The following is a 24,873-nucleotide window of genomic DNA, read 5'->3' as shown; positions in this document are numbered from 1 at the left end:
ATTTTACTTAGTATGTACTAATAAATATAAAATAATAATTGAAACCTCAGCTGCAATCGTTTTCTTAGGCTAAGACTTCAATTGAGCAATTCAGGAACAGATCTCCAGATTCGCATTATTTTAAATGCGTATTCTGTGAACAGTACAATAAAAGGGAATCAAAATTCGTTCTTATTTCAAATCCCTCTTGTATAATATGATTTCCCAGTGTATTTTCTTCGACCTACTTACAAACCACTAAGTCTCTTGGGTCTTTTGCGGTCTCTTATTTAACCACGTGAAGACTTTAAGGGGTTTATTTCCTTGTAATTTTCGTAGAAATTTGAAGATCGGATTGCAAAACAATGTTATTTGTGACTTGTATATAAACAATTTGCTACAGTGTTTAAATTGTGACATATATTTTTTGAAATATTCTTTAAGAGGGGAATATTTTCTTATGTAACACTGAAAATGTTAAGAAAAGTTAAGAAAATGAAAAACAGCTTAATGTAAGTTGCAAATACTTTTATTGGTTTCCGTTTATCGATCATTTTCACGTGTAACAAGAGTTTTACATTAGATAACCAAAGAGTTCTAAAATTGAATTAAAAAAAAATTCATTAGCAATGTTTTTTAACCGGCCAGTTCTAAGCATTTTCAGTTACCCACGTAAAGCAGTTTTTGCCGGGCACCACCACTATGTGGAACCAGCTGCTCACTGAAGCATTTCGAACCAATTCCATTCAGGGTACTTTAAGAAGAGAGCGTACCAGATTTTAAAAGGCCCGCAACCGAACGCAATTGTGAGCCTTTTGGCATTGAGAGTGTCTTTGGGCGGCTGTATCACTTAATATCTGGTGAGCCTCCTGCCCGTTTGCCCTCCACTTTTTTTAATTATTTAAAATTTTACAAAATTGTTTCACGCTAAATTACAAATTTTACTAATTTCTACTGTAATTATATTTTAATTTTTTAATTAGGTTACATTTGCAATTATAAAGAAATCATCTACATTTACTACTGGGTCTTGGGAAATTTATAAAATCGTCATAAGCCTTTTTAGAAACTTACACTTACTTTATTTTGGCATATTGTTTATAAATTCTCCTATAGAAGATTTTTTTCAAAACATTATTACTACAGTAGGTCCAGATTCCTATAAATGTTATACAAAACATATATGTACCATTGCAACTAATTGGGAGGTAAGTTTCGGCTAAACAAATCTTAAGTTACTTATTTTACACAGATAATCTCCAAATGTAATACAATTTTTCTTATAACCCCGCATTTTTAACCTTTCATAATTAGCTTTAAATTTCGATGGAGACTTTTAGGGGCAGGTTATAATCAGCCGAGTAATCCCCGTCGTTAACCACTGAGCCAACGTCTTTAAAAGCTTAAGATTCTATTCTCGTCCCTCGAAGGGTGCAGGTTAAACACAGAATCTAAATGACAATACCTTTGTTCGCTAATAGGCGTTGCGGTGCGAATCCGTCTTTGTAAGGCCAATCCATCATTATAATACAGATCCCAGGGATGTTCTATTACGATAAATAAACAGTCGATAGATTTCGATATAAAAATTTGAAGGTAATTTTAACCCACAAGACTTCAAAACAAATGTATACTTGGCAGTTGACAAATGAAGATAGTCCTTAGTATGTCTACTATGACTTCCGCAGAGTTGCATCTGAATTTTCCTAGATACAGAAGAAGGACACTTGTAATTGCCACAATTCGTTCGTTCTTTTCAGTCTGTTGACCTCCACTGCTGAACATAGAGGCCAATGGGCATCCTCTAAATTGCCAGTATGGCTGGATCCCTTCGCTTTCCCTCCCGCCTTTTCCCTCCACCACGACTACGACTTGGTGAGCCAAGTCGTTTGTCCATCTAGAGCCTTATGCCACGTAAGGATATATTGTTATATATTATATACAGTTCTTACAAAAATTTCAATAAGGGTTTAGACATATCGTATAGTCTAAGCCTTCATATCGATGTAATGTTATCGACTCCCAACATCCCTAAAGATAAATCAAACAACAGATTGATGGTATTATGTCAACATGCACAATCATAATGCATTACTTTGCATAATAATTGTAATGCTTGTCAATTATTGAATAAAACATTACCTATATGTGCAGATGGTTTGTGAGAACCTAAAATAGTAATTTGTCATTGGTAAAACTTGGCACGGAATATGGAAATATGGATTAACATCTAGTGGTATGGGAATGACGATATAGAGGCAGATGCTTCCTATATTTCTAATACAGACAATAAACGCAATATGCAAGCAAACTATCTAAAAATATGATTAAAGGTCTGGCATATGAACACACCTTACGCAGAGATGCTTCTGAGACCTAATGCGTGTTACACATTTCATTCATTCACTCACTCACTCACGTGCACCTGAGTCATTTGCTATCATCCACCCACACACCCACTTACTCATTCATACGTGTTGAAAACAGTTAATAAATCAAAAGGAGATAAAATATAAGATGTAGTAAAATTATAATTATTTAATTCTATTTTAAGCAATTTATGATTAATTTATATTTTGTTTTACACATTGTAATGCATATTTACTTATAATGAATATACACATTTTTATATTATTTTATTTATTTATTAATAATGTGGTGGAAAAGTACGAATTTATTTACGCAGATTTTGATTTAGTAAATCTATAGAATGTGACCCACATTGTTTTAGCTATCATCATTAACTTGTCGTCACTATGACATTACTCAAACTAACCTAATCCTAAACCAGTGTAAGTCCCGTAAAAGTTTGCAGACTACAGAGCCATGTAGATAATATAGAGTTTATATGCTTAGCCTTTATTTATTTAGAACTAAAATTAGTTTAGGTCAACAAAAATCTTAAACATAAATGATGTATAGCTAATGACTCATAGTAACAAAAATTATAATTAAATAATATCTAAAACCAATTTTACAAGTTATATTGTTAAATTATTTAATACCTTTAATTTATTATTTTAAGTTAGATTTTAGCGGAATACTTACTTTACACTTCCCTACTTATTCATTTGAAGTTTTCTCCGCGAATATGATCTAAACAACAATTGTCCAAACATTTCGACACAAGAAAGGGTTACAAGAGGTACTTAAACCATTTCGCGCCCTCCACAATACATCAATACTCAATAATCTTATAATAGGTGAAGATACAAAACGATCTATTGAGATCTATCGAAGGGTTAAGAAATCCAAAGATTATAATCCGATTTTGCGGAACAGCTGTAGATTTATTGCATGGGAAGCCTAGCTTTTAATTGCCTTAGGCGTGAAGCGCCAGTGTTATAAAACTAGCGAGTACCCTGACTTTAAACAATATTATCAGAAAAAATTAGGGGCCTAGCTTGGAAGTACTAATAACTAGCTTTCCAAAAGGCGTAATTCTGTATTAAAATTGAATACAAACTTAACATAACAATATTTTTTTAAACACCTTACGGCTAACATGAATTCCATAAAAATAAATCTTTTAGATTTTTAAGCATCAACATTTTAAAATAGATATTCAATTAAATACCAAAATCTATTTTATACTGTTTCTACACAGTCACACTTTAACACACACATACTTTCATTATGAATTGATAAAGAATATACATATTAATATTTTCGTAATCGCAAAGAAATAAGTTTATTCATACAGTAAAAATCTTGTCACATAGTTGTAATTAAATTAATTTTGCGTCGAAACATTAAAAAATAATATTGTCTGTGATTTTCGTGTTCCGAGTAAGTGCTTTATTAGTTAGCGATAGACATTTTTTTTAAACAATGTGATTTTAAAATAGGTATTCTGTAGCTGGGATAAAGCAATTAAATTGTTTTGTTTTTAAATCAGACAAGTAGATTTTATATCAACTATACAAAAAAATATCTTGACAACACAATCAATACACACATATTAGTACAATTACATTGTGTTACAATTGCTCTATAAAATATTATATTTCACAATAGAAAGGGTTTCATAAAGTTATTGATCTATCGACGCGTGCTCAGATATCGATCGGGGAGCGATTAGTATGATTGAAGTTTTTGTATTGACCACAATGAAAAAATGTGGTTTTATTTGAGTAACAAGATTTGTTTCCGGTATGGCTTTGTCTGCATCTCATTTATGATTCAAATATTCTTGCTACTGGAAATGACTTACGGAGTTTTATTTAAATACTTTAGGATTTCTACTATTTTCAATTCAAAAAAACATAACTGAAAAAATATATACTTTCATCATTTAAAAAAAGAACATTAGTAAGATTCGGTGACACTAAATAAAAAAGAGAACACCTTAGTAATTCCTAACTAGGATGTAGGAGTAGTTTTTATTATATAGTATATATTATACATATAGTAGATGTTTTTGCATTGAGTAATTTCTTAATTTATGAATTAGTACACTTTGAAGTCGCATACTCCAAAGGAGCATGAGGCGCTTATCTTATTTGTATCCTTTCCAAATTTTCGGCTGTAACGAGACCTTCCTGCTTACCAATTATTGTTTCATCGGTTAATGAACATACCACCTTCAGGTTATGACAATATCCAGTATTAATTATCATTAAACTCTTAATAGTTAAAACGGTTATAACACGAAGTATACTAACGTTATTGTCCTGTGAATTGAATGTCACTTAATTAAAGTGTATAAGTCCGGACACCTGTCACCTTTAAATGTTTTCCTAATGAAATCATAAATTAATATTTTATTACGCATAAAACTTATCTTGAGTGTCGTTAACTTTTAATGAAAAAATATTTACTACGTAATTATTAAATACACTTTGCTTAATGTAAAATACACCCTGCTGATAAAAACTATCCTATCCTAGGTATTTAAAATTTTAAGAAATCCGATATCCGAAAACAATAATGTCTAATTTTTATAATTCAAATCAATACAAAAGTGTAACATTATATGTGACGGTTAAGAAGAACAATCATCTCATAAAAGATTTTATAATTAATGCAAACGGACATCCTCACCCCGATTCTCACGATTTTTTTTAATTACGATCAAGCAGATGTTTTGTTCCGTAATAAAAAATAAAGCACCAGGTAAAAAACTCTGACTAAATATTCATCAAACAAAGAATAATCAACGATGACGAGCATCAAAACCGGAATTCAATTAGATATACAAAAGAATTGTTTGTGGGGACCAACTCCTTGTTCAAGACAATTATTCACTAAAGATTCATCCAAAAACGTCTCACACGATTGCAAAAGCATCGCTAATGACACTCACAATACACTAAAGAAAAAACCTGACCCCATATGTTCTATGAAATAAATTAAAAATTCCGCTTTGCTTAAAATAAAGCTCAAAGTAAACACACATACTCGAAAAGACAGTCTTAAATTTTAATATGCAAAACAGTCGCGAAGCGGAAGGGTGGACGGAACTGGATATGCAAATCTCCGTGCGAAGTTAAAGTAAAAGACAAATAGTGAAAAAACCGCTTCTATGGGTGACTGATAAACATAAAAACAATTTTTGCATTGTCTCCCCGTTTTTGCATACATTAAAAAGTGGTGGTCCCAGTGTCTTCCCCTGTGGTACTCCTTTCTCACAGGTTCGAAGTATGCAAATTAGTGATACTACTTAATCTTTTATTTTAATAGCGTCTTATTGTGTTAGATCAATTCAGGTTGTGGGGTGAATAGAGATAAAAAATGAGAGGAAAAAATTAATGATTCAACGTATGCAAATCTAGGCCCTTTTAATATGTGGGAATCCTATGTTTCCGGGGTACACCCTGTATAATTAATCGATGTTATTATATCGAGTTTGCATTAAATCTAGGTATGCATAAGCAGGTCATTAATCAATAAAGTACACAAAGCATTTTTACTTAAAGTTTTGATAAATATTAAATAAATATTTCATACTCATGTCAATTTCACAGTTGGCCATGCAACGGGTGCGTAAAATCTTACTTCTAAGATCTCTTCAGTTGGGAAAGCATATTGTGTCAAAGAACATGCAAAATATCTTATGCATATATTATTAGTATATTAAGAAATTTAACGTTTTCTTTGAAAAAAGAGCTGAGAGCATTAGCATTTCGGGGAATATATGAAATACCCGTAAGAATTTTAAAAATTATTGAGTTGCCTTTATTGGAGTAAAGTTAAGGATGTTATATTAGTCATTTTTAAAGTGAAATAATCCGAGTACAGTGCACTTAATAGTTTTTACATAAAATACATTTAAATAATATACCTGAATCAAATGGTAATAAAATCTTTTACTGTGTTACAAAAAAATATTTTGCCTTGCAATTCAGAAAAAAAAATTAAAATCTATTACTGATTTTTATGAAAAATATGTAAAAAAAATCATAAATTTTTTATTAACTTATATTTATTTTTACAGGTATGTTAAAACTTCAAAAAGGCGAGTTCAGTAAGTATTTAAACTTAATTATTGATCTATGCCTGAAACGATCTACGTAAAACGACATCTGCTGGCGAGCTTCGGAATTTAATATTTTAATGCCAATGTTTTATCATAGATGGCGCTACATAGACGAATATTAATCCATGGGAATCTTATTCAATTCTTCTATACATAATTTTAACTTAGAATATTTCCGGTATCGGCTAGGTACCGGTGGACCTTATCTAAATAAGTTTTTAAAAAGCAACTTAACTGAACAATGTTCTCTCGAGTGTAATTTATACAAAATAGAAGGTATGTATTAAGAGCTGTACAAAATCAAATTTGTAATGAGACCGAGGACGAGGAGAAAATTTTAACTTTATTTTATATACCTATCGTTTTTATTTACACAGATTACTTCATTATAACCATTAAAATAAATCAAATACGTACAATAATTATGAACCTAATTACGATATTGAATATCTTTGGTTATAAAAAATAGCTTGTCTTTGGGTATTTTAGATTTATAACCTGTTATCTAAAATTATATTTATATAAAATGCCAGTTTTAAAATGTCTATCAAGAAAACATGAACTTGTCTGAATTCAAATAATAGAAAATCCGTTACACATAAAATGAATTACATAATAGAATTAAATTTTATTGGCATAATATTGATAACTATCAGCGCGCTTGAAGAATAAATAGCCTCCACACAGACACGCATAACATCACCCACACGCACATGGTAGTATGATGTATGAGCCATGTGGCCGCGACGGCTCGAATATTTTGACGAATTCCAAATAGATCTGTGTGCGTCAAGACGCGATTCTTCTACTATGTTGCACGACACGAATAATGATTCTTGTGATTCTGGCTTTTTCGTATAATTTGTTAAAATATTTTTAATTTATTTTTCTTTTCTTATATTTAATTAGATATTGTAAAGTAGTTTAAACAAAAGCAACATTAACATTTCTGTCACTTCTCATCTTTCATTGTCTCTGGTTTAGTCACACCGCAGTTTCCCTTCTTGGTGAGACAAGATAACTTGGCACTGTTAAACCTAAATCGTGTTGCAATAGCTTTAGAAGCAATAACAAATGTTAATTGTTTTAAATACTAAATATTAAAGAACGTAATCTTTGTTGATGTATGATGATAAAAATTATTCGTTAATGTATGAATAAATAATATATAATAGAGAATAATTTATCTCCATTTAAAATATATTTAAACAATAGACGTTCCTGCCACACCAACGCACACAAGTGACGCTGCGCATGCGCAGCCGACGTTAGAGGGGAGGGAGACAAAACCTGATTTTCGGTCTATTCTGACCTTGAAACGAACACGTTACATCACAGATTTTACGACATTATAAAATGTATTCTAAACTCAATCACTATTGATTTAAAGAAAATTTTGATCTAATAACACTTGATGTCGCTTACGATGTTTAGTTATACAAAAACATTTCTCATTACGCAGTGTTGCATTACAAGCTTAGAGTATTTTGGAACTTAACTCAACGGCGTAAAGTGTATTTTAAGGTGTATTTTTTTAGCTTTTGGTTGGCTTAGAGGTTTTCCGGCTTCTGCTTTCCGCATTTGTTATTAGCACTTTGCAAGTTTGGTGCTTATTTATTGTAGACAGGTTTTAAACAATTTCTATTGGTATAGGTTATATACTTATATGAAAAAACATACTTTATTACAATGTTCTATTCTAAATGTCTTTGAGATTATTTTTGACCATCGTAAGTCAAATCATGCTCGCTGTGGACGCCCTCTGCCCCACTTAGGGGTTATAGGACATAAAGAAAGAAAGAAGAAGTCAAATCATACAAATACTTTCTCCAAAGCAAACTGATGAAGATAAGCAAATCTGTATTTATTTTTACTTCGGTTTTTAAGCTAATTTCAACGAAATATATAAAAAATTTAATATCTGTATCTATCAATATAGTTTCTCATTTCTGTCAAAACTTTATACATCAATTTTAATATAGACCAAGAGATCGGACATAATATTATGCAAATGACATTTTATTATTTCGAAAAATAAAATATAATAAAATCATCCCAACTAAGAACATTTTTTATTGGAAAAATTAATTGTCGTTTTTAGAATTTTTCTTTACCTTTCCCCCCGTCCCTGAACTCCCAAAAATATTTCAAGATCATAATTAGGCAAATCCGTACAGCCATTTTCGTTTCAACAAATGCAATTAATTATAATATATATGAGATATATTACTATTAATAGATAAGACTTCGTTTAAGAAAGTAATATTTATTTACAATCACTCCATTAGATTTAAAGAACTCTTTCAAATTTGCATCAATATTCAATGCATAATTTGACGTTATTACTTAAGAAATAGAAACAAGTAATATTTCTAAGGAATTTAATATTATCGCCTATCTCAATTAGGGTTTTAAGTAAGTTTCTTATATAAATAGGATATTAATGAATTCCGCATTAAATTCCGTGGTGTGAATTAAGGGTAGGATGGCGCGAAGCCAGGTTAGTTTATGCTAAGAAATAAGTCTGTGTTTATTAATTTTAGAAAAGTATTGTTTAAATTTATTGAATTTCAATTGTGGAGACACAATATTGTGATATATGACCATTTAAAAAAATCCTTTAAAATTGTATGCTTATACAGACTACATTCAAAGTACTTAAAATGATTTCAAAAACGCAATTTTACTAATTCGTAAAACAATACATAGTTTTTATTAACACATTTTGTACTTTTTATAAATTTCTGGGTCACTGTGCCTATACAATGTCCTTTGACAAGTTTTTTAACATAAGTTACAAATATTTAACTCGCTATCACACAATTAACATTTTTAATGGGTTTTCTATTGTTTGTTCTTTTCGTTCGTTCGTTCTTATGTGTTTTTTTCCTACTGTTTGCACGTATTGGCAAGTAAGAGTAAAGTATTTTTTTTAAAGTCACTATAAAGGTACTGGACCTACTGGAAAGAGATAGATATGACGACAAAAGAAAAGATGGACAGATGACATTATAGAACTAGCGTGGGGAAACTGGATGTTTCACAAGTCAAAGAGAAATGTAAAAATATGGAGGAGGTTTTTGCCCTAAAAAAGGCCATACAAAAACTAGACGACTAAAAAATAAAAAATTAATCTAACTTAATTTTTGTTTAAAACTTATACTAACTTAACTAATAGTAATATTAAAAAATGTAAATTAACCGTGTAAGAGTGATAGAGACAAAATATTTGTTAAATCGCCAGCGTCAATTAATTTATTTTTAATTAGTGATTTTTATGAATTAGTGAATTTATGAAGTTAAGTCCCATAGTCTATCAACTAACCCGTTTCAACGATTGAATATTAGAACAATTTTCTAATTTTTTTTACAAAAAGCATTATATAATAACATGATTTACTTACAATAAAGTTATCCTAAGTTGAACAGCGCAGGCCGTCATTAAGACATTAAAAAATTGTCGAATATTATCCACATTTAATAACGAAATCTTCATATTTCGACAGATTTTAATCTGTACATAATCATAAATCATAGAGAACAACATTCGAATTTGGAATCTTAATTTGCGTGAACATTTTTAATCTACGACGGCCTTGACTTTGGCGCTACATAAGACGTTACTTATTCTTGGAGATTAAAAATCTCTATAGTCTATAAATTTCATTATTAATTACAAGTATTGCTTTTCTAAAATCTGTGTTGTTGTCTACACTTATGCACGTGACACACGTGTGTTCGTGAATTAATTATTAATAGTTCTGTTATGTTGCAGTTAAAGTTAAAATTAAGAATTATCATCAAAAGACAGGATGCCGAAGTCGAAATCTAATTTGCAATAGAATTTTCCGACAGCATTCTCATTTGAACTAATAATATAATGTTTTTGCGAGTCCAATCAAAGTGATTGACGTGTAGGCATTAGTATAATATGTGCTTCCATGCTAGGTGTTTGTGTAGGGTGACCATCATTTATATTATATAACTCGTTTATTAATAATATGTTTATTAATAACCGCCTACTATATACTCTCCTCATCAAAACATTGGTGTTGGCGGAGTGGCTTTAGTGTATCTAGTGAATCTACAGCCTCAGGTATGAACCTGAGGTCGAAGATTCAGTTTCCGGTTGTGCACCAATGGACTTTCTATGTTTGAATTAAACAATCGTTTGTAAAAAAACATCGTTAGGATCTGGCATGCCAAATAGCATACTCAAGAAGCCGACGGCGTATGTTTGGCACATAACTTTGATTATCTACTTGCCTATTAGAAATTATTTCGGTACAGATGCAGAAATCCCACCATAATGTTCGTAGCCATTGGTATGTATATAGGGTATATATAACAACTAGTTTAAACTATAATAAATTAATTCATTTTTTCTAAATGAATTATGTAATCTAACGACCGTCTTTTAATTTAAATGTAACATATAATTATAACCTACTATATGTGGTCACTCTACTGGCAGGTTTTTGGCTAAATCGAGTCTGAGCTCACGATCTATATGTATGTGTACTAATACTAAATAATATTCTGCTACAAGTGTCTGTCATCAGCACTAAAACCTTATCACACCGGAGTATAAAACATAAGGTTCATATTCTAATTTGTATCTCAAGACACATCTCATCTTGAGCGAGAAAAAATATGTGAATGATAATGAATATTGACGTTAAATATTTAATTTAATATGTATATTTGCATCCACAACACTGTCTTGAAGCAGGTTAAAGTAACATTTCAGAAATTTTATTTCTTGGCATAACAAAACACTGATTCAACTGGATAAACGCTTAATAAATCTTTGTTTGTGCGTGTGTTTGCAATTAAACTTCACCAAACAAGTGGACCGATTTCAATGAAATTGTTTGTGTTCGACGTGTGTGCAAGACAACGTCTGCCAGTTTCACTATATCCTATAAATCTTCTTTTGATGCTTCTCCATAACTGGAGGTAGGTCGATCTCGTGAAGCGTGACCTGTACCCAAACCAACATAGTGCCAGCTTCAAAATGTGGACTAGGATCAGATCAATTTTGTACCAACCGCATGCCTGTATTATTATTATTTTAAATTAAAAACGCCGAGCGAGAAATACCAAAATGACATAAAACTTTACTTGTTTTCCTATTATTATTTAATAACTGATTTCTTAGATAGGAAACGAAGACGCACAATGATTGTTACATTACTGTGTAATAGAGTGCCGGTAGTCTTCAAACATTTTCAAGTCGAGAGGCGTTTAATCATCCTCATAACTCTTGTATCGAGTTATGACATCATCATATAAATCTTTTAAATAAATTACGCTGTGTAATTTTGATATTAATTAACCTTCTAATAATATTTATAACCTCTGCGCCCTTGATAAGGTAGCACTTTGTTTCCAGCGGTTTGAATTTAGTTAGAGCTTGTTGGCCTTGTGGCACTAGCTTGCGACACTTATGCCTGATGTGGTAGGTTCGATCCCCGGCCACGCACAAATTTGTTACTGTCTTTTAAACGCATTTTATGAAGGAAAACATCGTGAGAAATCATCCTGAATGATATAAAAATCAATAGTTTACTAAACAGGTACAGAAAGGCAAAGGCCGGCATCGCACTAGCGAGCCCTCTTGTGGTGTGTTTATAGGTTATAAATTAACATCGGGTGAGTCTCTGGCGAATTTGCTCCGTTGTATTTAAAAACAAATCTGCAACCTTTCAAATACGGGCCGTATTTGAAAGGTTGCATTATTGTTTTTTATTTTCATTAATTTAACTCCATAGGAACAAAAATCACAAATGAAGGTGCTATATGTCTATTTACTATTAATGTTTAAAAAGTCTAAGCAGTTTTAATTTGAAAATATTGTCTAACATAATTAGATTCAGAAATTTTTAATAAATTTCTCAAAGGCTCTTTGTACTGTTAGCCTTGAATTAAAATAAGAAAATTAATAATTTTATAATTTCAAGAATAATTTATCCATTATGATGACGCATGAAATTTAATAATTTGTTATAATCACATATTACGACTATACAATTTGAAATAATATTTAGATTTCTATGCTTTCAGCTAACAAGAATCACTTTTTTTTCAAATTTCCTGCCCTTATAGAAATGCACCAAATCTTTGCCGTCAATTTTGTGCGTTGATTAACTGCTTCCATATTTAGTTACGTTATTTTAGTGTGGATGTGTTACCTATCTATCCTAATACGTAGGAAAAATATAATTAAAAATATTAATAATAGCTATAGACAATACACAGTAATAATAATAAGTAGTATAAGTTGGCAAGAGTCTCTAAGTGAAAAGGACTTTTAAAACTTGAAACATTCAGGCATCGGACAAAGTTTGCCAAAACTATACCTACTACAAATTAAAATAAATATTTAAATTAGGTTTTATTTAAATATAATTTACCAAAACACAGTTAGTTTTTTAATTAGTTTTAATTTTCTATTTATCAATTTTTAATATACATAGTAGTATACCTATGTAAGTTAAGAATATTATGTATTGCAACTACTGTATGTATATTGGAAAAGCTTAAAACAAAAATTCTTGTGACTTTCTATAATTTATCCTCAAATTATTTTTTTCATAACACAGAAAAACAATTGTATATGAATTGTGAAGTTGTATTTTATGTGCTTGAGTTTGAAATAACTAAACTCGTGTTACTATGGTAACCAAATATCAAATTACAATTCGGGTATGAAATATGATTTCATACTTCATAAACTTTACAAGAACTTCTTTGGCTAATTTTTAAAACCCTCTTATGGCCGTACCTTACCCATATTAGTCTATACATTCGTAAATAAGGTGCAGACTAGGCAAGTGTTGGCCAGATGTGTCGCACACATTAACTATTCGCTTTGGAAAACGTCATTTTACGTAAAAATTTGATTCTGATCAGTGCAGGATCTTTCGCTGCATTTGAATCACATTTCAAAACTTGGACTAGAAAAATGCCTTGAATATATTTAATTTCATTTTTTTTAATATATAGAACAGGGGGCAAACGGGCAGGAGGCTCACCTGAGGTTAAGTGATACCGCCGCCCATGGACACTTTCGATGCTAGAGGGCTCGCGAGTGCATTGCCGGCCTTTTAAGAATTTGTACGCTCTATTCTTGAAGGACCCATTTATACAACGAAATTTAACTCATATGACTGTAGCTTTATAGACGATATTGGTATAGCATTTTAACAATTTACACCAGTGGTAGTGGTTTTGCCAAATAAACAAACTCTTTAACAAAAAAATGCCAGTTTTGGTTTCCCACTATAGTTACTAATATTATTTAGTAAGGTTACTAAAGATTATTTCTATTAGTCAATTTTAAGAAATCGTTTCCAAAAAAAATGTATGTCTGCTTATAGGTTGCCTTATTATATATGAATTTATATAGCTATTTGTTAAACTCTTAAAACGCTAAATTATTTAAAACTCATAGGTATACTTAGTACCTCATTTACTAATTTTCCTTCAAATTAAATGAAGACTACGAATATCTTCAAAAATTCCCATTGCTCTCAAATAGCGCAATACCAGATTACCTACCTGATATAAAAAATCTCTCAAAAACGTTCACATGGCAACACCTGTTGCGCCCACGCATCCGCTCGCCATCTTAGAACCGTGATGTTAGCCCATCTGTCAAAATTCACATTCGATTTTCGAACCCTTAGTTCTACATTCAAAACCATAGCAATGTGGCTTTAGAATTTTTATGGTACATTAATTAAAAAGACCTGACCTGACCTGATGAATCCTCATGAGGTCGTTCGGTAAAGGCTAAGACTGAGACAGTAAAGTTCTAACTCCTATTTTCCTATTAGTATTGGTAATCGGTTTAAGAATAAAAATATCATAATTTTTCAAACTTAGAATTTTTAAGTATTTACTGCTATTAAATATTTATATTAATTTAAAAATTATAGTTAGCATATAACAGTATAGCTCATATTTAATAATATCAGTCGTGTCTAATTAACGATGTTTTTAGGTTGTATGTAGAATTGTAAGATTTCGAAACATGCTAACCCTACAAGTGGGTTAGTAGTATAATATTTAATTAATAATAATTACCAATGTATTTATATGATTCTTTAAGACGCTTAAAAAAAAGAAACCAGTGGCTCTACTAGCTTGTTAGGTCTGTTCCTCAGATTTTTGTTTCTATTTCGTGGTCATTTTTAAATTTAACAGGCAAGTAGGTGATCAGACTCCTGAGCTCGTCACACGCCGTCGACTTTTTAGGTAGACCTAAAAAGTCTAGCGATTTCCTTCACCGTTCGAGTGAATTTTAAATACGCATATAGACATACAGTCCATTGGAGTACGGATCGAACCTACGATCTGACGGATAAGAGTCGCACGCTGAGGCCATTAGACCAAAACTGCCCATCGCTTAAGAACGCGTTCAAAATCACAGCTTATTTGTCGAACAGCCAAGACTCTCACGATATGGCATTAATTCAGAGCGGAACATCTGAATACTGACCGATATCGATTGACCTGGCGTTATGCAATAGAAATAAAAAAACCCGCGGAAAGACAAAAACTCCTAACGGGTTCTATAGTATACTCATCTTTTTTGAGGAACGGGGGCAAAAAGACATAACAAAAAGTCTACAATGAGCGTTTTTGCAAAGCGACTTTTTCTTGGCACGCGTTTGAATTTTAAACGTCCGTTTTTGTGATTGTTTAGTTGTTTTTGTCAATGTATTGGGTCAGGTTATGGTCATGTATTCGACACACGTTTACGCAAATGTTGAATATTTGAATTCATTATGTGTCAATAAATTATGGCGTTTGATGAAGTTTTATAGCGTGATTAAGGTCACGGTTGATATAGCATCTCTTTTGAGAGTTGAATTCTCATTGTTTTTTAAACATGCTTTTTAAGCTTATTCTAGTTAACAATTTTATTTTAACGATGAATTACATATATTAAGACTAAATGGTATTTCAATGATATTGTACAGTAAGAACAGACACAAATCACAATGAAATTTCGAAGACCTGAAGACGGATGGGCTAGTTGGAGTATTATTGTTGTATAAAAATATAAATTGGTAAAATATGAAAAAATCGGGTTCTCTGTCTGAATTTTTTTTTGTTACCAAAGTTATGGTTAAGTGGTACATTTTTATTTAAAAAATTGAACTATTTAAAATAACAATAGAAGACAGCACATTGATAATGCGCACATAATATCAGTTAATATTTAAGCTTAAGACGAAGCACTAGCAATAAACATCTTTTCTACCTACTGAATTCAACAAGGCATGAAATTTTTTTAATATATTATGTATTAGCAAACAAGCGTTTGCTTGGCTGATTACTGAGCAGTTAATATATACAACTCGACGTAGTCTTAGATAGTAAATATAATCTATCTGACATCGCATTATTTTATTAATTGCCTGGGCTAATTTAATTAGTTCCTGGACTCTTCCCAGTTTATTTATCATCTGTATTTCTAGAGCGTCTTGCCTATTTATATCTTGATATATCGAGTAAACAATTGTTGAGATAACTATAAGGTCCGCAGCATCGTAACAAGTTATCTAAAATGCGTGTCTATTCTCGAGAATGCAATTTTACCGCACCTACAACTGACAATGTGTCCGATGATAAATCTCTTGCGTATGTGTGTGTTAATGCGCGCGCGCAGGGGATGCGAGGTTTCATACTGTTCCCACCCTCGCAAAATCAGTGGGAACTGGTAACTTTGATACTTTTAAATTTAATCCTTATACATATAAATATTTCTTATCACGACTGTTTCTATTTAGCGATAGTAAGCTTTATTTGTTTAAAAAATTGACTCTTTAAAAATAACACAACGGATTGTATTAACTAAATAAATAAACGGTAACTAGCTGTTGAGGTATTTCCGAACCAAAATAAAAAAAATACGTTTATTTTGGAATATAAGATCATCAAGGTATCACTTATTCCACGTCATTAAATTTGAACCTGTAGGCATCCCTACTCATCGGCAAAGAAGACAGAGGGTGAAGGCCGAGAGAAACAGCCGGCGTAAAAAACTCTCGGTACTCTTTTAAAAAAGCAAATCCTCAAACAATATTACAATATTTAAAACAAATATAGCAAATTTATTAGAAGTAGCCTGCCCAGCACTAAAACCAATTCGACATTGGATACTTCAAGAAAAGAACGAACGAATTATTAAACGGCCGACAACGCGAGCCTTCTGGCAATGAGAGTGTCTAAAAAATGGTTGGCCCTAAAAAATACTATATTTTTAAATCAGATTGTTGCATTCCTAAACGAATAAACAATACATATTAATGTAAGTATTTAGCTTGATAATATTTAAAGTATCAAGATTATTTTTAAATCATAGTCAAGGAATTGTAGGAGTATTGAGGGTGGGTTGTATAAAAGAACCTTTTTTCAAAAGATCAAAAGATTTTTTCTACCTGCGAACCCCGAAATTGTCTACCTGCCTGTGCGTGCGCGCAGAATCTAGCATTTTTGTAAATGGAAAAAAATTTATACATTAGTATTGTGAGGGGGGTTTTTGCTGTATTTTTTACAGACTTGCTTCAAAATGTAAGGTGTTTTTATAATGTTTACACTTTTTCATTTATTTTTGCGTAAAGGGTGAAATATAAAAACCTGTTAACGTCAATATTACAATACAAACTTATCTATTCAGCAATTGAAAATTAGAATTTTAAACAAATTCTAAAAAATATGAAAACAACTTACTTAATATAGTCGAAGTCATTTTCTTTACTGGAGTACATCTAAATATGCACAACCAATTCAAAGTTTTGATAGAAAATGAAATGAAGAAAGTAAAATATATATTACAAAATTAAATGTCTCAATCAGTTAATATAAATATTAATACCCAAAATAATATAATTTACAATCAGTATGTCCTTTAGGGTATAGACAATTATATTAATACCCTGCGATTTAAATTATATTAATACCCATAATTAATAATGGTACAAACATTTGGTAAATAATTACTATTTAAAATTTCATCTATTCCCTAGCATAGAATATGCATACTGTATTATAATGTGTATATACAAAGTAATTTATAGTACGCCCAAGGTAGTATGTTCTAAATTTAAAAATTTGTCTTCCATGTACTATTCAAATTAATTTTGACTAAGCTATGTACGTACAGTACTTTAGACATATAAACTATACATCAAAGTAATTATATTCACCCAGCACCGAATCTTGACGACCTTGGAGGCTCTGATCATTGAATCATGGACGATTTTTTGTGCACAGTAATTATTTGTTACTAGTTGAATCTAACCAAATTCAAATATCTTCTAGAATATAAGGGACACGGATATTATTCAGTATATTATTTATCCTATTCATGATACAATACCCGAAAATGATCTAAGGACATGTTTGATACTTAGACAAGCTTGTATTTTAGGGTGTGATCCTAATTCCGGACTAAACCCTAAATGTGTAAAAATTTCGCCGGATTTGTGACTCGCGGAAGTCATACGAACTAAGACATAAAACTCCAAATATCTTCAAATACTGGAATTTTAAATATAAAATGGTTTAATTTTGTCGGAGAATCTTCTGTAATTAATCAGATTACCCTTGTATATATAATTAATTGTCTTAAATGTCCACTAACCTTCGAACAATTCAATTCGAGTACCGAATTACGGAAGTACGGAATTATAATCAATGATTTTATTACAAAATATGTTATGCTCCTCATGCGAAGCTGCTACAGCAAGTATATACGAAATAAATATTTGGCTAGCAGTAGCAAAAGCGGTTAGTAACATGAGTCAAATGTGGAGGTCTGTTTGTCAGTGACCGTGACTTTCATATACAAACTAGTTTACCAACGCTACAATAGATAAGTGTATAGATATTTCGATATTAGTAATCTTCGAAACTACTGAACCGATAAAATATTTTAAAGAATTTTTATGTCTTTAACTGTAGTACTAGTAGACATACCTTCTTAAAAATAACACTAATTAACTACAGCTTAAAATTTTCTTTATTTCTTACATAAAGCAATTGATTAATCAATCAACGGCAACTATAAAATTGTTATAGCTTTATCATTTAATAAATACTAAACGAAATAAAATTTTACTAATATAGACTCAAAACAGAAGCCTACTTACTACAGTCGACACAAGATTAGACCAAAAGATTGAGTTGGAGTGCGTTGCACTTACTTTAAAAAATCATACCCTAATCAACTTATTTAAAGAGTACAATGAATACACAGATTTGACATAAAATATAGCTTATAATATGGAAGAATAGTTTTCTGATTATTATTACATCACAATCATTGAATTGTTGAAAATATAATAGATTTTATTATTCGCGACGTTACACGAGTACACAAAACGGACCGTTTAAAAAGTGCACACAAGTGGTAGAAGAAGCGTTTTTTTAACAAAAGCCGATTTTTGATTACGCATTGTGCCCTAACCAATATCTCTGTTTTTTTACAATTCACACGGAATTGGCATTTATGTGAAGTTTGTGAGCAAATACATAATATATAGCCTTCTGTGCCAATTCATCATTTTACTGGAATCGAACCTATAATACATATTTGCGGCCTTAAAATAACCAGAATTTGTTTTACACTGGTGTAATTAACGTTGTAAATAATGTATACCGAAAAACGTTCCATTGGGTTTTTTCTTTTAGTTTAAGTTTTAAATATTAAATAAATAACACTAACATGTCAAACATCTGTACAATCCATTGTTCTTGAAGTCACAAGTCGACCATCAATCTAATAAATTCCAAATCCACGGGAAACGAAATCCCAACTTATGGCAAAATTAAATGCACAAACACCTTACGGAAAAGTAAGTCTTATTGTAAAGGAATTAGAATTAATAATTCTTTAGCTAATTACGCGAAAAATGCGTTGAAACATTAGGGGGTAGTGTACAAGATGTTATATGCAAGATTGAGTTCTATACTGTCGTATCTAAATTAGCGTTAAACGAAAATTAAACGATATACCCTGGCGGTAAGGTCGAAGTTTAAATATCTAAATCGAGGGTTGTAAAGTAATTAATGCTATGGAGATACGCAGGTAAAGAAATTTGAAGATTTCTAAGGGATGACGAAAAAAATAAGGGTTCGCTTGGCGTTGGCGTCAAGCTGTGTATGGACGGATGCTGTTTTAGATTTTATGACGATTTCAAAATTAACTTCGAGACAGTTAATTGAATATGACCACTTGGAGATTTTTGCGGAGATTATGAATTTCTATTGAAATGTAGTTAAAATTTCTGCTTCCTTTTAAACAGAGTTCAAAAATATATTTTTATTATTATTGACATCTATTTGATTTGCAACTTTCTGTGATATTCAAATTTGTTAAAGCAGTTTTAGAAATAAACATTTTACTAGATTAAAACGTTTAATTTTCTACATTTATTTCATTTGAATCGTAAGTATAGACATAATAGGTATCGTGTTTACTTTTATCATGATCACGTTGACTTTTTAGGTTTTATTACATAAAAATTATATCCCAAAACTTATCATAATTAAATATTTACGTATATTAATTTATTAAATCAAAATAATGTTCATCAAATGTACAATAAAATTTCAAAATTCATGAATCCGTCAGATTAGGTTTTTAGTTTGTTTTATAAATATTTATTATTATTTTTATTAAGGTTTTATTAAGGTACTATAATATTTCTTTCATGAGATAAGATCATGCAGTTCTTGCACTTTCCCATGATATTTCTTTTTTAGTTTTTCCCTTACTAGGGTTGCCTGGAAGAAACCTCTTTTTATCAAAAACCGCCCGTTGCATACCTTATAATTTTTATGAATTATGTCCATTGTTTATGTACAAATATAACGAAGTGTGAATAAATAAAAAAAATAGAATGCTGAAGTTTAGGTTGACTGAAAATACAATCATGGTTACTGCAAGGCGTTGTATTTATCAGACTATTGCAAGGTGTTATTCATACAAATCGTAATGTTGCTAATATTGTGAATATAGAATATATTCAGAGGATAAAATAATTCCTTCTAACTCGCACTTGGCCGGTTTTTTATTTATAAAGCGCCCAGTTCCGGCAGGAAGAGCATAGATTATTAAATAAAAAATATTAAAACAGCTGGTGCGGCGTTTTTCTATTTGTTTTGTATACCCTTTCATTTAACGCAAAAGGTTTTTATTGTTTTTTTAATTCGGCAGATAAAAAGAGGTTTTTGTCTCAAAAAATTTGAAAGAGAAAGTTTCTATGAAACATGCAATAAAGTTTTTTCGTGCAATTGCTTTTTTGTTCACTTTTGTAAGGGTTAAACAGTACATCAAATGCTACCGAATGGCGGTGTTTTAGACCAGTTTTTTAATGGAACAAGTTAGACACTCGGCTTTTCTTGCTGGCTGTAAAATAGCCATCCCATAATATAATTGAACAATGGTATTTAGGTCCTTCTTGTATAATTTCAGTATATCATTTTAAATTTTAATACAAACAAAATATAAGATATAAAGGAAATTTGTACAAAAGTGCAATTGCGCAATTTGTGGACATATATTGGGTCTATTGGCGCAACCATTCCTACGAAAGTTTGTCATACTTAGACTAAGTTAACTAACTTTCGTAGTCATAAGAGGCGCACGAAACATAGATTATTTTAGTTGAAGTTATGTAATATAAATCATTTTTTATAACGAAATTATAATTCAGTTGCCTAGAATTATGATACTCATAAGAATAAAACATTTCTTTCGAACAAAAAAATCTATAATACCAGATACAATAGGAATAAGTATAAGTATAAAAAAATAAATAGCGCTACAACCTTTTTAGTTCTGGGCCTCAGATTTATCTATCTGTTACATGATCATTTTTAAATCACAATCAATAGACAAGTAGGTAATCAGACTGCAGTGCCTGACATAAGCCGTCGACTTTATGGAAGGCCGATTTCCTCACGACGTTTTCCTTCACCGTTCGGGCGAATGTTTAATGCGCTCATAGATAGAAAGTCCATTGGTGCACAGCCAGGTATCGAACATACATCCTCAGGTATGAAAGTCGAACGCAAAAGCCACTACGTCAACACTATTCATTAGGATTGCTGCTCAGGCAATATAATTACGATAAAGACAAAGAAAACCAAATGTATAAAGCAAATAGCAAACAATTTATTTAATAATTGTACGTTACTCATACACTTCCGCGTTCAGTGTGGGAGGCATCCGAATTCAACAGTTTTTTAAATCTAACGAGGAGATCTCAGTATTCAAATATCTATTTTGATTGAACACTTGCTCCCAAATACAATACCTACTCTTATCTTCCTACTTCCGCACCCAAAACAGGTGATTATAAAAAACTTATTGTCGTCAACCCTACTTATAATTTCATACAATTCTTGAAGGACGAATGAAATTGAGTTTTGACAACCCTTTATGATGTTAAATAATTTGTCATTGTTTTTTGTGATTTTTGAGATGATAACCACTATTATATTAAATTTTTTAAACTGTATACATTATTTGAATAAGTGTTTATTGCGTAAATAAATGAAAATGAAATTGAAATATTTTTTAAAGACAATTTAAAATTGTCCTTGGAAACCGTGGATAATGCCGAGTTTTAATATGTAGTCATTGTCTTAGCTCATTGTTTTATCTGAAATCTGTATTTTATTATTACTTAAGGTTAATAAAAGAATTTATAGCACAGTCACGTGACAACTAACGATAAATGTTAAAATATTAAGATGACATTTAAGTTATTACTTAACAGTTTAAAAAAACTGAGTGTTACACCTAAACATTTCCTCAATATGTTTTAAATTACTTAATTTAATTATAAACTTTTTTTAAAATCTGTACTTAATAAATTAACATTTTAACTTTATTATTAAACTTTTGTTTTGTTCAGTGTATAAAGATGTCGATACAAGATGGTTTTTTCTTTATTTCAAACTTTTTAAAACGTTCGATTTTTTTAACATTTTGTAAACAATAAATATAACTATCATAAAACATTAAAAAGCAAAAGTTTGACTTTCGATTTTATTACTTAAAACACGTTTCTGTCGGCCATTTTGATGTCACGGCACCTTTATCTTTTATTACTTCTGTTTTAGTATTGTTAAGGAATAAGTGAAATAGAACAAATTATTTTATTGCTTCGTATAGTTTAATGGCTTTTTGGAAATCGGTAAGTCTCGTTGGTTGTTACCGCAGTTAATATTTAACATTTTAGGATTACAAACAATGTCACATTGACCGTTCAAAAACCATTTGCCGGCAATGCATGAATCGCGAGCCCTCTGGATTTGCGAGTTTCTATGCGCGACAGGTGAGCCTTCTGCCTATTAGCACCATGTTCAATAAAAATGTATAAGCCATGGTAATGATTATTATAATAACCATAATGATTTTAATTACGATTATTCAAAACTAAATTATTCCTTTTTTGTATGATTCTTATGTGTATTTAGTGAATGAATTTATAAATCAAAACATAACGACTGTCATGAGATTTTGAATACTTTGTGTCAAGTATTATTGGTGTAATTTAAAATTAAGATTATACTATATATTTTACTATAAAATAGAAGATCTCAGCAAACGTGCATGTTCTTCAATATGTTATTTGAGACAGTTTCGCAAGTTTGTTTGCCTAGAATACGCAAGTTAGTCAATTAGTTAGTTTTGTGGTTTTCTTTTGTATTAAAGTCTGAAAAATGTTAAAAAAAATAAATCACAAGTCTGCATAAATATACTATTTTCTAACGATCCTTATTATAATAAAATTTATTAAATCTGAAACAATTTAATTTTTTTCGGAATCGACTCAAGACGGATCTAAGAACTCCTATTCCTATTACCAACTTTTCACTTGGTACATTGCTCTCATGTATGTAAGAACAAGTGCCCCGTGGTCAATTATTTTCTTCAATAAATCATTTTCAATTCGAACCACAACTATTCTTTAGCTACATAATATAATATAGATATGTCAATCTTTTATTCTTAACCCTATCGTTGTCCCCAGTTCAATAGCCTGGACATCTGCCCGTTGATAGGTTGTGTATAATTACGTGCATTTTCTATTATATTCATAATTTAATACATTATCTTAACTGTCCACCTGTTTCATGTAATGATAAGTTATTGGATTTAGCTTTCGGAATTACTTCTGTACTGAAGTACAGAAACTTAGCGCTAAGTTTCACTTCCGTAGATATATCAAAAAGTCGATTTTGACACACGGAGTCATAGGTTGTGCAGTCTGGTTCTGAATCGCGCCATTGCGATAAATTTTGTGTATCTTTAATATTGATTAAGTATTATTCTACGCTTCGTTGTAATAATAAAAAACTAATAAGTAAGTGGGCAATGGATATCCAGTGATCTCTTCCAGGCAAACTTGGTCAAGAAATTTATATATTAATCTTTAAAAAACCATTGCTATAATACTCTTATATATTTTTAGTTAAATCATCTCGTGACCATAATGTACAGCACGCAAAACAGCGCGACACCTATAATTTTGTATACTTCGTAATTGTGATAATTGAAGCTGTTTAAAACCGGTGAAACTGTGTTTTTTTACAAGTGTTATACTTGCGAAAATGAAAATAAAAATCGTATCAAGTGGTCCATATTAGACACGTATCTGTCTATTTTAGTAACTCCTCAGACCTTCGAAGTCTTACTAAAAGTTTATTTTATCTTTCCGGGAATCAAAGCTAAAAGCTTCAAGCTAAACGTATTTAACTAAACCAAGTGCGTGACCCAACCCAATTGAACAAAATTCTCATTATGAGGCTTTGTGATTTTTCTAGGCCTTTCACATTTAATTTTTTAAAGTGATTTGTGTGAGAAATAGGTGGTAATAATTCCTTATTTATTCTCTTATTTAAAAATAGTATTAGGGCCAAAAAATGGAGACTAAACTAATTAATATTATTTTTATTAATTAACTAAATAGTATGTATTTTCGGTGTAGGGAAATACAATTTAAAATTGACATTTAGAAATGACATTCAATTAAACATGTAATATTAATTTTAGAACTAGAAATATTCGTAAACAACTTATAACGACTATCATTTAAATTTTCAAAAAGTTGTCACTACTCATGCCGTAATAAAGCTCGATTATCATAGTCGTATATCTTCGCAGCGTCTTTAATGTCACGGAGAGTTAAAAAAGCAAGATCGATTCCCGCCTTAGCTACCGCTGCATAATATTAACAACCCTCATTTGCGTCTGGTCAATGACAAGCTCTGTTTTAATCAATAACTTCTTTTTCGCGCGGCGTCCTTGGTTTTTTTATTCGGCGCGAGTTTCCGCGCGCATTTCTCACTAAATTATGTGTCAATCAGCTGAATACTTTTTCATT

At 30.8% G+C, this 24,873-nt stretch overlaps 1 protein-coding gene across 2 annotated transcripts in view; it reads left to right on the top strand.

Moving 5' to 3' along the window:
* The window catches only part of LOC110993878 (zinc finger protein rotund), a 77,734-nt gene that overhangs the window by 30,051 nt on the left and 22,810 nt on the right, over nt 1–24,873 (top strand). The gene's annotated exons all lie outside the window — the stretch shown is intronic.

Source organism: Pieris rapae, chromosome 13, assembly GCF_905147795.1.
Source record: "Pieris rapae chromosome 13, ilPieRapa1.1, whole genome shotgun sequence".
Classification (NCBI taxonomy): Eukaryota; Metazoa; Arthropoda; class Insecta; order Lepidoptera; family Pieridae; genus Pieris; species Pieris rapae.
Note: the sequence above shows the minus strand (reverse complement) of the source record. Positions and strands in the feature narration are given on the sequence as shown.